This window comes from Cryptomeria japonica, chromosome 1 (assembly GCF_030272615.1).
Source record: "Cryptomeria japonica chromosome 1, Sugi_1.0, whole genome shotgun sequence".
Lineage (NCBI taxonomy): Eukaryota > Viridiplantae > Streptophyta > Pinopsida > Cupressales > Cupressaceae > Cryptomeria > Cryptomeria japonica.
Genome location: NC_081405.1, coordinates 133,915,446 through 133,929,054, shown reverse-complemented (window position 1 = coordinate 133,929,054; position 13,609 = coordinate 133,915,446).

The window sequence follows — 13,609 nt, the reverse complement described above, 5'->3', positions numbered from 1 at the left end:
ATTTTACTATCCATGGTGCCGCCTACTCCACAAATTGTTCCTCAAAAAGTTGAGCAGTTGTTGCTAGCCAAAATAAGCTAAGCAGCCACATGGGGACCTCCCCTAAGGTGTCCATATAGAAGGGTGCATTGTTGATTATTATTATGCACCAATTTTAGTAGTGTAAGATCATTTTATAGAGTTCAAATATGTGTCAAATATTTAATGGAAGTGTGGTTGTTCTTGATAACTCACAATTGGGAGGTAATTGTTAGGGTTGATGCATTCTTTAATGTGAAGAGTTTTGTCAAGTTACAAAAATAACTCAAAATTTGTAGTCATTTTGTCAAATATCCTAACAAAATTAGTTTGAATCTTAGTAAATTTATCATTCATATGCTTTGTGAGCTCTATATTAGAATATAATGTTTTCTATAAGATGTTGACAAGATTTGTCAGCTATAATTTGGAGAAAAGTTCTAAAATAATGACTACAAGAGGAATGATATTATAAGAAAACAACAAAACATTTGTGTTTCCAATTATGTAAAAGATAGTCATTTTGTCAAATATCTTAACAAAATTAGTTTGATTCTTAGTAAATGTACCCAACAAATTCATGTATATCATTCATATGCTTCGTGTGTTCCATATTATAATATAATATTTTCTATAAGATGTTGGCAAGATTTGCCACCTACAAATCGGAGAATAGTTCTAAAATAATGAGTCCAAGAGAAATGATATTATTAGAAAACAACAAAATATATTTGTTTCCTAATATATAAATGAATAGTTTGCCAACAAGATTTAGAGATGACATTTTAAGAAATATTAGCTCCTAAAAGAGCTAATATCTAGGTTAGTTTCATTGAGAAAATAGTTGGTAGTATTGAGAGAATATGTTCCCAAAGGGACTAGGAGTGTGCAAGGAACCTGAAATCATGTTTGGCTATTTCTTTTTTATTATTGAATGGGTTTAATAAGGGAGAAAATTGATCAAAAGAAAGACAATCTCTAATAGAGAGACAATAATGGAATAGTTTCCAAGCCAATAGTTGGGCTTGTGATGTGACCTTTCATTTTCCAAGAGCATGAGTTAGCTTATATTTATCATTGGTTGAGAAATTTTCAATTGTGAATTCCCATTGGGAAGTTACTGATGTTGCAACCAATTGGTCATTTCATATCTCAACACTATATGGCCTTGTATCATAATGGATTATTTTACAATGTATAGGGAAGCATTTGACAATGGCTCTCTTAGTCCTAATAATAATTAAGGGATTATTAAACTATTGCACAATATAAAATTTAGATAAGATGTTATGTTGGAGATCTATCACACTTCTCAAGGATAAGTGCATAGAAATTGGGAACCAAAAAGGGTTCTCAAGTGGCCACTTTTTTTTAATCAAAAGATACGCATCTTGGTTTAGAAATTAAAGATAGTTACGTTCAAATTTTGAATACACAACAAGAACAAGAGTCATAGTGCTCTGAATCTACTTTCTAAACTACTATTTTTTTAAAATGGTGAAGATTAAGGGGTTCAAATAGGGGCACAACACACAATTTGTCTATTTCTTTAAAAAACATAACATAGCAACTATTGTACGTCCCCTAAAATTTTAACCTTTTTCAATATTTTAAAAATCGTTTCAATAAAAAATTAGCTAATACCATGTAGTTTATGTTTAATTTTCTACTAGTTTTTAAGTGAATGTATGAATCTTTTTACTAATTTTTAAATTGGACAAATCTTGAAAAATAGAAAATTGAGCATTGTAGAAATTAATTGAAAATAAATAAAAAACAATGTGTCAAGTAAAATCTTGTTTCTAAACTTTAATTATTTTGAATTTAAGTGAACAAGTAAAAAAATAAGACAAAAAATATTGCACATGAATTTTTGATGAAAATTGAGACACGAGTAAACGAAATTAAAGATCAAAATCCTAACATAATTGAAATGTAGAAAAAAATACACGGTTAGAAGGCTAAAAAAGATATCAATGTTACTATGTCATTTTTTATTTGAAATTGAAACACGTGCAAACCTAATGGAGAACACACTCAAGACTATGTGAATTTCCTTACAATTTGAAAAAACACATCTTTGGGTATTGAAACATCAATCCAACCCTAAGGGTTATAAATTGCAAGGAAAATAATAATAAAGGCAAACAATAAAATCACTATGTTATAATGTACTCTCATTATTATCTATTGTAGGCCTCCTATAATGTGAGCATGTTATAATGGTAACTCATTATAACACGCTCACATTTTTGTGAAGGAAAAATGATCTTCTCACTCCCTCACCTTTTCTCTCCCTCCCTCTCCCTCTCCCTTTCTCCCTCCTACCCTCTCTACTTCTATATATCTCCCAACTCCCTCCTCTCTCCTTCCTCTAAACCTCTCCCTCCTACCCTCTCTACTTCTATATATCCCCCATCTCCCTCTCTATTTACCTACATATCCATTCATATCTCTCACTCTCTCTCACTTCATCCCTCCCACCCTCTCTCTCTCTACCTCTCCCTCCCTCCATCCTTTATCTATATCTCGAATTCTCTCCATCTCCCCTTTGCCTCTCTCCCTTCAACCTTCGACCCTCTCTCTCTCTCTCTCTCTCTCTCTCTCTCTCTCTCTCTCTCTCTCTCTCTCTCTCTCTCTCTCTCTCTCTCTCTCTCTCTCTCATTCTCTCTCTCATACACACTCTATATATAGATATATATATATATATATATATATCAAATTTCAAATTTGAGCATTAAGTGTTTAGAGATGATATTTAATTTCTTCAGTTTCATTGTTATATTATTAATGTTAGGTTTTAGGTTTTAGGGTTTATGGTTGTTAATGTAGGGTTGAGCATTGAGGGTTTGGGGATTGAATGTATTTTTTTCAAGTTTTAGTGGTAAATAATTAATGCCAATATTTAGAAATTAGGGTTCAAGGCCTATGGTTTAGGGTTTACAATTGATGATGGAGGATTTAGCATGTACCTACCTCTCTCACATCTCTTTCCCCCTCTCTACTCTCTCGCCCTCTCTCTGTCTTAGCTCTCTCTCCCTTTTCTACCTCACCCTCCCTCCCCCTAACTTATTTATGTGATTTCAAATCTTAAAATTAGAAATTAACAAAATAGATTGAATAAAGTGATTACAATATTCACATCAATAGAAAAATTGGTGAACCATAGAGACACTAAATTTACATTTAGAAACCCTTTTGAGAAAAAAATCCACACTAGAAAGAAGGAAAATATATTATTGATGTCATGGAAATGGGGACAAGGCAACAACAAAGTTCAATGTTAATAAGTTAGTTTCAACCATAAAAACAAAACAAAGAACTAAAAACCATTCCAAACATATCAAGAGAGATTTCAAAAAGCATGAAAGAAGTTTAACAAAATAAAAGAAAGGAGAAGAGCCTCCCTAAGATGCTTCCATGATGCTTTTTGATGCTTCTCCCTTGTTTCTCTCCTCTCCAAGTCCCAAATGAGTGTAGCTCTCAGCTTTTAGCACTAGCCATGGATGCCATATGGAGATTCAAGATGGTTGAATATGATAAGCAAATACTATGCAAGAGTAGATAGTGATGCTATGAAAAAGCTCTATGCTAATGCCAGTATAACAACAATACTCTAAAATGCTTTCTTTTTGCTTGAGGAGAAGGGTTCTATTTATAGAAGAAATGGGGAAATGAAGGGTTAAGATTGAATGGTTTAATCAAGGGCCAAGTTTGAAAGTTGGGGATCCATGTGCACAATTGGCACCAATAAAATGGTGACAAGTGTCAACATAGGATTGGGTTGAGAGAAGAGGTTGGAGGCATTAAAGGCCTGAGAAGACCTCATGGTTATCTAGAAGGTAAGGGTCAAGTCTAAATTAGGATTACCCACTGGATTAGGAGTTAATGCAAGGATAAACCTTTGTGCAAATGATTAAGAGATAATCATGGTCAAAGCATTAAAGGCTTGATGAGACCCTTGGGTTGGGTAGAGGTTGAGTCAAAACAAATGTTTTAACCATGTGGGAGGGTTTGAGGTAACCATTAATGGTTATTGGAGACTTTGTGGATTAAGTGGTTGAAAGTTGGAAGCCTTTAATGGTTTTCAAAGACTTTGGGGTTTTTGGTGGTTGAAGGTTGAAAACCTTCAATGGTTATCCAAGACTTTGGGCCATTTGAGAAGTGACTCCATTTTGCTTAGGAATGTGACAATAATTAGGGGATGGATTAAGTTAATTAGGAAGGGGTTAGAAGAATCTAGAAGGGGATTAGATTTTGCAAGTGGATTTGGTGGGTGAGGATAAATAGGATTTTATTAAAATAAAAATTCATTTATTTCAATAAATGTGTGCAAGTTGTATTTGGATAAATATTCAAATAAATATTAATTTATTTAAATGAGAAAAAGGAAGATAAAGCATTAAAATGCTTGAAGACTTTGAGGGGAACCATTAAAGGCTTGAAGACTTTAAGGAAAACCATTAAAGTCTTAAGAAGACTATAGAAGGAAGCCATCAAGTTTGAAGACTTTAAAGCCATCAAGTTTGAATACTTTAAGGGAAACCATTAAAGGTTTCAAGTGGGTGAGGATAAATAGGATTTTAAATAAATAATTTATTTAAAATAGTTGTGCAACTTGCTTTTGTAGGAAAATACAAGTGGGTGGAGGATAAAGGTGTTTTAAATAAATTATTTATTTAAAATAATTGTGCAACTTGTATTTGTAGGAAAATGCAAGTGGGTGGAGGATAAAGGTGATTTTAAATAAATGATTTATTTATTTAAATGTGAGAGGTGGGATTTTGGGGGTTTTAAATAAATATTAATTTATTTAAATGTGAGAGAAGATTTAATTAAATAAATATGATTTATTTATTTAATTAATGGTCTGAATTTGGTTAAGTGAATTAAATCAAATAAATTGAATAATTTATTTAATTAATAGGAGAATAGGGTTAAGATGAATTAATTAAATATTAATTTAATTAATTATTAATTGATGGTTAAATAATCAAATAAATACTAAGTATTCATTTAATTAAATGGATAGATTTATGTGACTACATTTGCCCCTCTTTGAGACGGTGCGGTTTATCGCGTCGTTTCAAAGAAAGAAAAATAGGTGTGAAGAAATGCCCCATAAAATGTAAATTTAATGGGTGGTATGCCCCCTCGAGGGATGGGCCGAATTTTTTTGAAAAATCGGGCGATCTCTCGAAAAAGAATGAAAAGCGGAGGGGAGGTAGAATAGAATAAATTAGAACTAATGATGAAAGAATGGGAGAAAATGGAGTGAATATGAAGAAACAACAAGCCAACAAGTACCCTGAGGTCATGCAAGAGATACATAGCAGATGTAGTGTGGGGTTTGGATTGATGCTATACAATTGATCAAAATTGTTTGGACAATCTGGTGCAATCGGTTTAATTGCCCCGGTCAAGTCAAAGCGTGACAGTTGATGTCAGTTGGTCGCTTGGACATGATAAAGTCTGAGTAAGTGAATCAAAGTGACCTGATGTGACTTAGACAATTGATGTAATTGCCCGATGAAGTCAAGGTATATGAAGCAAAATACTCGTTGAGACTTAGACAATTGATGTAATTGTCCATTGGATTGTGTTTGATTGGTTGATCAATGGATAGTGTGTGCGTGTGATGGATGGTTGTGGGGAATCATGGCGACCCCGTTGAGACTAGGTCATTATGATAAATGCCTGTTGTAGTCTAGGTTTGCCATAATCGATTACCTGTTGAGACCCGAAGATACTTGATCAGAGTATCTGTTGATAGTCTAGGTGTGCGTGAGTTGATGTACCTATGCAGATAGAGTAACTTTCTTGACTTATTGGATGACTTAGGATAGGAAACACAATCCCTCCTATTTAGAGATGGATGGTGATGAACGTGGCTTGATTAGGTTGATTGGGACACGATGTAGGGTATGTGATGCTGATTGTTGAGATGGGGAGGGTTGGGGGGGTTCGATGTTAGAAGAAATGGAGGACCTATGACTCATTCCTATGGAAGAAGAGGAAAATAGAGTATGCATTATTATGACTATGTATGCATGATATGCAACTATTATGAATGTATGGATGGTTGGAATGCGACGAAATGCAGTATATACAGATGAGATGGAATGACGATCCATGGTGCTTTATTTTTCATCATTGAGCTTTAAAATGTTGTAAGAAAATACAAGCAACTTGACATAAAGATTCAAGATGACCAGAGTATTTCTTACATGGATTTTTATATAGCAAGTTAATACAAGCAACTTGATATAATGGATCAAGTTGACCTGAGTATTGCTTGCGGAACAGATAAGGATTATCTCCTTTCATGCATGACTTGGAACGTCCTCCTTGATCTTAGGCTGATCATATCCTGAGACAAGTGCATATCGTAATAAGAGATAAAACCTTTATCCAGTTTGGATGAGGTAGGAGGAACCAAAGAAAGAGAATTGTACCTGCAAACAAACAATATATACATAAAGAATAAAGAATATGGATCCTTGGTAATGGTTCATGCTCATATGGTCGAGGTATACGCTGTAGTCAGCAAGCCGTAATGATCTATGACTACATTTTGCATAAGATCATGTAGCTTGGTGAACTTCCCACGTAGACACCATTAGTACATGCCCCAGTACTTCATCGGAAATAATGCACAAACGATACAAAACAATGCTGAAAGATTCCGATACAGATAAACAAATGATTGTACTCATAAATCAACCAAGTATTTGATAGCTTAACATAATTTTCTTGTCAAAGAAAATGTCATCTTGTCTTTGTTTTGATAAGGAAGGATGCATCCTTGTTTAAGACAGTTTGGATTGTTGATGTTGATTGTGTTGGTCGAGTGATAAGTGGTCATTTGTGTGAGTATTTTGTATCTGATCGGATGAATATGTACAAGGTGTTGTCATGTTTTTTGGGTGATTTTCGATGGGTTTTTCGATGTTTTTGGATTTTGTACTGTTTTGAATGTTTTTGGTATTTTGTGACACATTTTTTTAATGTTCTTGGATTTTGTTGAGACATGTTCCAATGTTTTTGGTATTTTGATGATTGCTTGAATGAAGAACTGAATGAATCATAAGACAATGTAGAATCCACTTCCATCAATAGGTTAAAGGCATTGCCCCCAGTTTTAGACATGACTATGAAAAAGCGGGATGCAAGATGTATGGAGTACTATCATAATTGCAGAGGAATAAAAAGCCATGGTTGATGGATGGATGGATGTATGTATGAAGTAGATGTGATCACAACAAGTCTGAAAGACAATGGAGCCATAGCCTTTACGAGTGGCACCTGTTTTCTAGGTTTTCACCATCGTACTTACCCAAGGTGCCACCGGAGTGGTTGTTCACCGTTTGGATGCATGATTTTTCTTTGAATGTTTTTGTATTTTCTTTAGGACATTTTTCTGAATGTTTTTGGTATTTTCTGATATGTAGGGGAGCCTGATGCCCTATACAGCTTAGGTATAAAACCGTTTGAGGTGCATGTTGTTAATTGGATCTGCAAGCGGTTCTCCTTCTGATGTAGCCAACTGATATGCCCCGGACCCGAACACAGCAGTGACAACATATGGGCCCAGCAAGTTTGATTCAAACTTGCCCTGATGTTCTCGGTTTGGTTGGTTGCGAGGATTCTCTCGTAGAACAAGATCACCTACCTCAAATGTACGAGGTCTAACTCGGTGATTGTAGCTTCTGCTCATGCGCTGCTGATAGGCTTTGAGGTGATTGTATGCAGCTTGTCGCTTCTCATCAAGTAACTCTAAGTCCTGAAGACGTGAGACTCTGTAAGCTTCATCATCAATGAGATTGTGCAAGGAAACCCATAGTGACGGTATCTCGACCTCAATAGGCAAGATAGCTTCTGCACCATAGACCAATGAATAAGGAGTTGCACCTGTAGGGGTTCGAATGCTAGTTCGATATGCCCATAATGCTGGATTCAATTGAACATGCCAATCACAACCGGCATCATTGACTGTCTTCTTTAGGATTCTCAATATGTTTTTATTGGATGCTTCGGCCTGACCATTGCCTTGTGGGTAATAGGGAGTGGAAAAGCGGTGTTGGATATGAAATTTCTCACAAAGCTCACGAACATCCTGATTTTTGAAAGGAAGACCGTTATCTGTGACAATGGACATGGGCACACCATACTGACAGATTATGTAATTGAGGATGAATGAGGCGATCTGCTTGCCGGTGACTTGGGTAAGTGGAACAGCTTCGATCCACTTGGTGAAATATTCGGTGGCGGTAATAATGAATTTATGGCCATTGGATGAAGATGGATGGATTTTACCCACAAGATCAAGACCCCATTGACAAAAAGGCCATGGTGTTGTGATTGGTTGCAGTTCTTGTGCTGGTGCATGTATCAGGTCGCCATGAACTTGACATTTCTTGCACTTCCTGACAAAGTAGTAGGAATCCTTTTCCATAGATGGCCAATAGTATCCAGCTCGCATGATCTTCTTGGCTAGTGATGGACCACTTGAGTGAGTCCCGCAAATTCCTTCATGTACCTCTTCCAAAGCCTTTGTTATCTCACCTTGTTCCAGACATCGAAGGAGAGTACCATCAAGACCACGTCGGTATAGGGTTTCGGCAATAATGGTATATCGAGCAGTTTGGCGAATGAAGGTTTTACGTTGGTTATTTGATTGGTTGGGAGGAAGGGTGTGATCGCGGAGATAGGTGTAGAACTCACCGTACCATGGGGATTCAGAACCGACAAGGTGACATATCATGTCGGATTCGGGGATATCATAAGCGAGAATCCAAAGCTGTTCTACCAAGAACTCGTAGCGTGTTGAATTCTGTGGAAGATCTAAGAGAGATGCGATGGTAGCCATGGCGTCAGCAGCTCGATTCTGATCTCTTGGTATCTGCTCAAAAGTGATAGTAGTAAATGATGTCTTTAGAGTGTCCACCATTTGCTTATATGGCATGAGTTTATCATCCTTGGTCTGATATTCATCGGTTGCTTGTCGAATGACTAGTTGGGAATCGCCATATACTTGCAGTTTTTGTAATTTCCATTGTATGGCTAGCCTGAGTCCTGTGATCAAGGCCTCATACTCTGCTATGTTGTTGGTGCATGGAAATGTGAGCCTGTAAGACTTCGGGATGCTATCACCCTGAGGTGTGATAAACAGAATGCCTGCCCCCGAGCCGTGCCTAGTGTATGAACCATCAAAATATAGTTTCCATGGTTGTGCTGTTGTGATCATGAATATCTCTTCATCTGGAAAATTGGAAATGAGAGGATGATCACCTATGAGTGGTGCATCGGCCAACTGATCTGCAATAACTTGACCTTTGATAGCTTTACGGTCCACGTACTCGATGTCAAATTCACTTAGAATCATCACCCATTTGGCCAAGCAACCTGTCAATGCTGCTTTGCTGAGTAAATACTTGAGTGGATCAATCTTTGCAATGAGTTGTACCTTGTGTGTTAATAGATAGTGCCGCAATTTAGTGGCTGCCAGGATTACTGCTAGGCAAGATCGCTCAATAGGTGTGTAATTGAGTTCATAGCCAACCAGTGTACGAGAGATGTAGTATACAGCACACTCTTTGCCTTCTGCATTATGTTGTGCCAGTAATACACCTAATGCTGTACTTGTCGCTGAGATATAAAGTAACAACGGTCTACTTGGATCTGGTGGCATCAACAATGGTGGATTCATGAGATAATCTTTAAGCGCCTGAAATGCTTGCTGGCATCTGTCATCCCACTGAAAGCGGATGTTCTTGTGTAGCAGGTGTGTGAATGGGTGACACTTATCAGCCAATTGTGCAATGAATCTGCGGATAGATTGAAGTCGTCCTTGTAGTGTTCTTAGCTGACTGATATTCTTTGGAGGTGGCATGTCCATGATTGCTTTAACCTTTGCTGGATCGACCTCAATGCCTTTGCTTGAGACAATGTATCCTAGAAGCTTCCCGGAGGTCACTCCGAAGACACATTTCTTTGGGTTGAGTCGAACATGGTATTGTTCCAGTCTATCAAAGATTTTATCTTAGATGTGAAGATGTCCTTCTCTAGTAAGTGATTTTGCTAGTAAATCATCCACATAATCTTCCATTATAGTATGCATCATGTCATGGAAGATGGTGGTCATTGCTCTTTGATAGGTCGCTCCTGCATTCTTTAGACCAAAAGGCATTACATTCCAGCAGTATGTGCCCCATGGACATGTGAAGGTTGTCTTATGTTGGTCCTCTGGTGCGATCTTTATTTGATTGTATCCTGAAAAGCCATCCATGAGTGAAAGCATGGCATGTCCTGCTGTCAAATCTACTATGATGTCGATATTTGGTAGAGGGAAGTCATCCTTAGGACATGCCTTATTCAGATCTCTGAAGTCTGTACAAATGCGGATGCCCCCTTTTGGTTTGCCAACTGGTACAATGTTGGAGATCCATTCTGCATAATCAATTGGTCTAATGAAACCAACATCCAGGAGTTTCTTGAGTTCTGTTTTGACTAGCACGGCAATCTGAGGATGCATCTTACGAAGCTTCTGCTTGATAGGTTCGGCTCCTTTTGCTACTGTGAGATGATGCATGACTAAATCAGGATCAAGCCCAGGCATGTCTGCATATGACCATGCAAAGTTGATCTGACGCTGTTGGAAGAACTCTATAAATTGAGGTTGTTCCTCTGGAGTGAGAAGAGATGCCAGATGTATGATATGAGGGTTTTTAGGAGTCCCCACATTGTATTCTTTAGTCTCCTCAATGAGAATCGTCGATCGTTCCTGTTGTGTACTAGCAAGGAGAATGTCAAACCCTTCATCCTCAAGTGCCTCAGAGAGGTTTTCACCGTTGGATACGCTCTTTCTTTTTACTTTTGTTGGATCAAACAGTGCCACAGTGTGGTTTTCACTGGAAGATCCATGTTTTAATGTTATATTTTTGCAGCTGAAGGGTTTGGCATCCGCCCCGAAGTATGCTGCGCTATTAAGTTCAATGGCGAATCCAGCTTTGTGATCCCCGCTTGGTAGATTATCTCGTATTTCCAAAAAGTCAATGATAGCCTCATCGTTTTGGAAGAGGTCAAGACATGGAGGATTTGATTGGTTCCATTCGATGAGTTCAGGGTGGATAATGGGCATTACTTCATCGATTAGGTTAAGTGCGGGAGATGTATCAGTGAGGGTTAAGACTGTGTGGTGAAGGTCGTTGATGGTACTCTCCCTATCAGAATCCGGCGTAGGATGAGACGTAGGGTCTGTAGAAGATGTTTCCAACTCAGGTACCCAAGTGGTCTTTATCTGTGCTTCTCCGTAAACAGGAATGTCTTTGCGTGGCGGAGGTGGTGACGTGTCTTCCTCATCTGAAGTGTTAAGCTGTACAGAATCAAATTCCCACTCATGTGAGTCGGTCTCTGAATCACTTTCCAGCATCCGATTGCTATACCATACTGGGATGTCGCTGGAGTTGAATACTGCAGGTGTGATTGGTTTATGTACCTTTGAGGTGATCGGTGCTGCAGGAACTGTGATGGGGTTTAAAGGTTTTGTCACTGGAAGTATCGACAGGGTTGATTTAGTGGCTTCTATTGGAACGGCTGGTGCCATAGATGCTGCTACGGGTTCCAATATAGTTGCTGCTATGAATGGTTTTATTGATGTGATGACTGCTGCGAATGGGATTACTGGTTTGATTGGTGGGATGATTGGTATTGTAGATGGTTGTGTTGGGGTTGTGAGCCTCGATGGGGCAGTGGGGATGGTGCTTGATGCTGCTTTGATTATGAAAGGTGGCCTTTTGGCCGTAGGCTGACAAAAGGGTTTGCTGGGTTTCCCTTTTAATTTTAATTTAGGGAAGATCTCTTTTTCAAAGCCGAGGCCTGTATTACCTTTGGGTTTGAATTCTGGTAGTAGAGGTTCATGTCGCCCTTGTTTGCAATATCCCAAAGCACTCTGACCATCATACCCCATTCATTGCATAATGAGGAGACCTTTGCCATACTGATCCGTAGGAAGTGTAACTCGCAGTATGTCAGTGGTGATGGGATCTTTATAGATCCATTCCGCCAGGTCCTCATCTTGTGTTTCTTCCTCTTGACTCTTTCCAAGAACGAAAGGTGTCAAAGCACATGCTGGTATGTTTAGTGGTTGCTGGAGTAACTGTTGTGGTTTACCATGAGTTCTAGGAGAAGTGGGCATTTGTCCCACACAAAAGAGTTGACTCAAGTTGTATTCCCCAAGACCTTCCTCTGTGATCTTCATCTTAAGCTTTTCTTGCTTTGGTATAGTGGTGTTTGAACTGGCAAGAGAGGCGGGATTTATATATGATGTGGAGGAAATGGCTTCTCTATTATTAGGAACGGTAATCTCTGGTTGATGGCTGATATTATGGCAAAATGCAAAGGGATTTGCATCGCCCAGGATTGTGATCTCTACACCGTTATGTGGGAACTTGATACATTGATGGTAGGTAGATGGAACAGCTTGCATGGCATGTATCCAAGGTCTTCCTAATAATAGATTATATGGCAGAGGAAGGTCCAGAACCTGACAAATTATGTGTTTTACCACAGGGCCCACTCGGATTGGTAGCACCACCGCTCCTTTGGATGAACGCTCTGCATCATCATAGGCCTTGATGGTGATCTTCTTGCGAGGATCCACTGATTCTATTGCATATCCCAATGTTGTGACCAACTGTAGTGTACAAATGTTTAGGCCTGCTCCATTATCTATCAAGACTCGTTTGATCCTGTGTTGGTTGATAAAGCCTTCAATGTGTAGCGAAGCATTATGAGGTTGTTGGAAAGAAGAGTTGTCACTTTCAGAAAAAGTGAGACAAGGTGATGACTTTAGATTTCCAACCATGGCTTGAAACTGGTCCGTATTCAGGTTTGCAGGGACTGACGCCTCTTGGAGTGCTTGATCCAAGATTGTTTTATGAGATGGCGATAGGCGCAATAGCTCTAAAATGGATATAAGCGCAGGCGTTTTGTCTAATTGTTCCACAAGATTGTACCGCTTTGGGACGGAGGTGGTGCCTTGTGGAGCTGCCTTGATGGGGACCTTGCCAAGACGTGTAACAACATTGCAATTTGAGGTGGGATTTTTGAAGGTTATGGTTGCAATTTGTTCACTGGCATCATACAGGTGATTTACAGTGTAATTATACGTAGCCTGTGTATAATCAATGGTATCAGTGCCTCGCCTAGAAGTGGAAGGACCCCTTTGATCTTGTGATGGAAGTGGATTTTTGAACATCAGATGATCATTATTTGTTGTTTTTGGGTCATGTCCTTCAATTTCAATTTCTCCTCGATCAATAAGATCCTGAATGAGATCTTTCAATCGGTGACAATTACTTGTCTTGTGTCCTCTTCCTTGATGGAATTCACAGTGTTCAGTATCTCTCCACCATGCTGGTTTGACTTGAGGCTCATAGTTTGATAGCTTAGGTAGAGTGACCAAATTTTGAGAGAGGAGTTGTCGCAACACTGTTTCAATGGGTTCCCCTAAGGGAGTGTATGTTCATTTTTGTTTTTGCTGACGAGGTCTTGGTTCATCATGAGATGTGATGCGACCTTGATTAGGAGG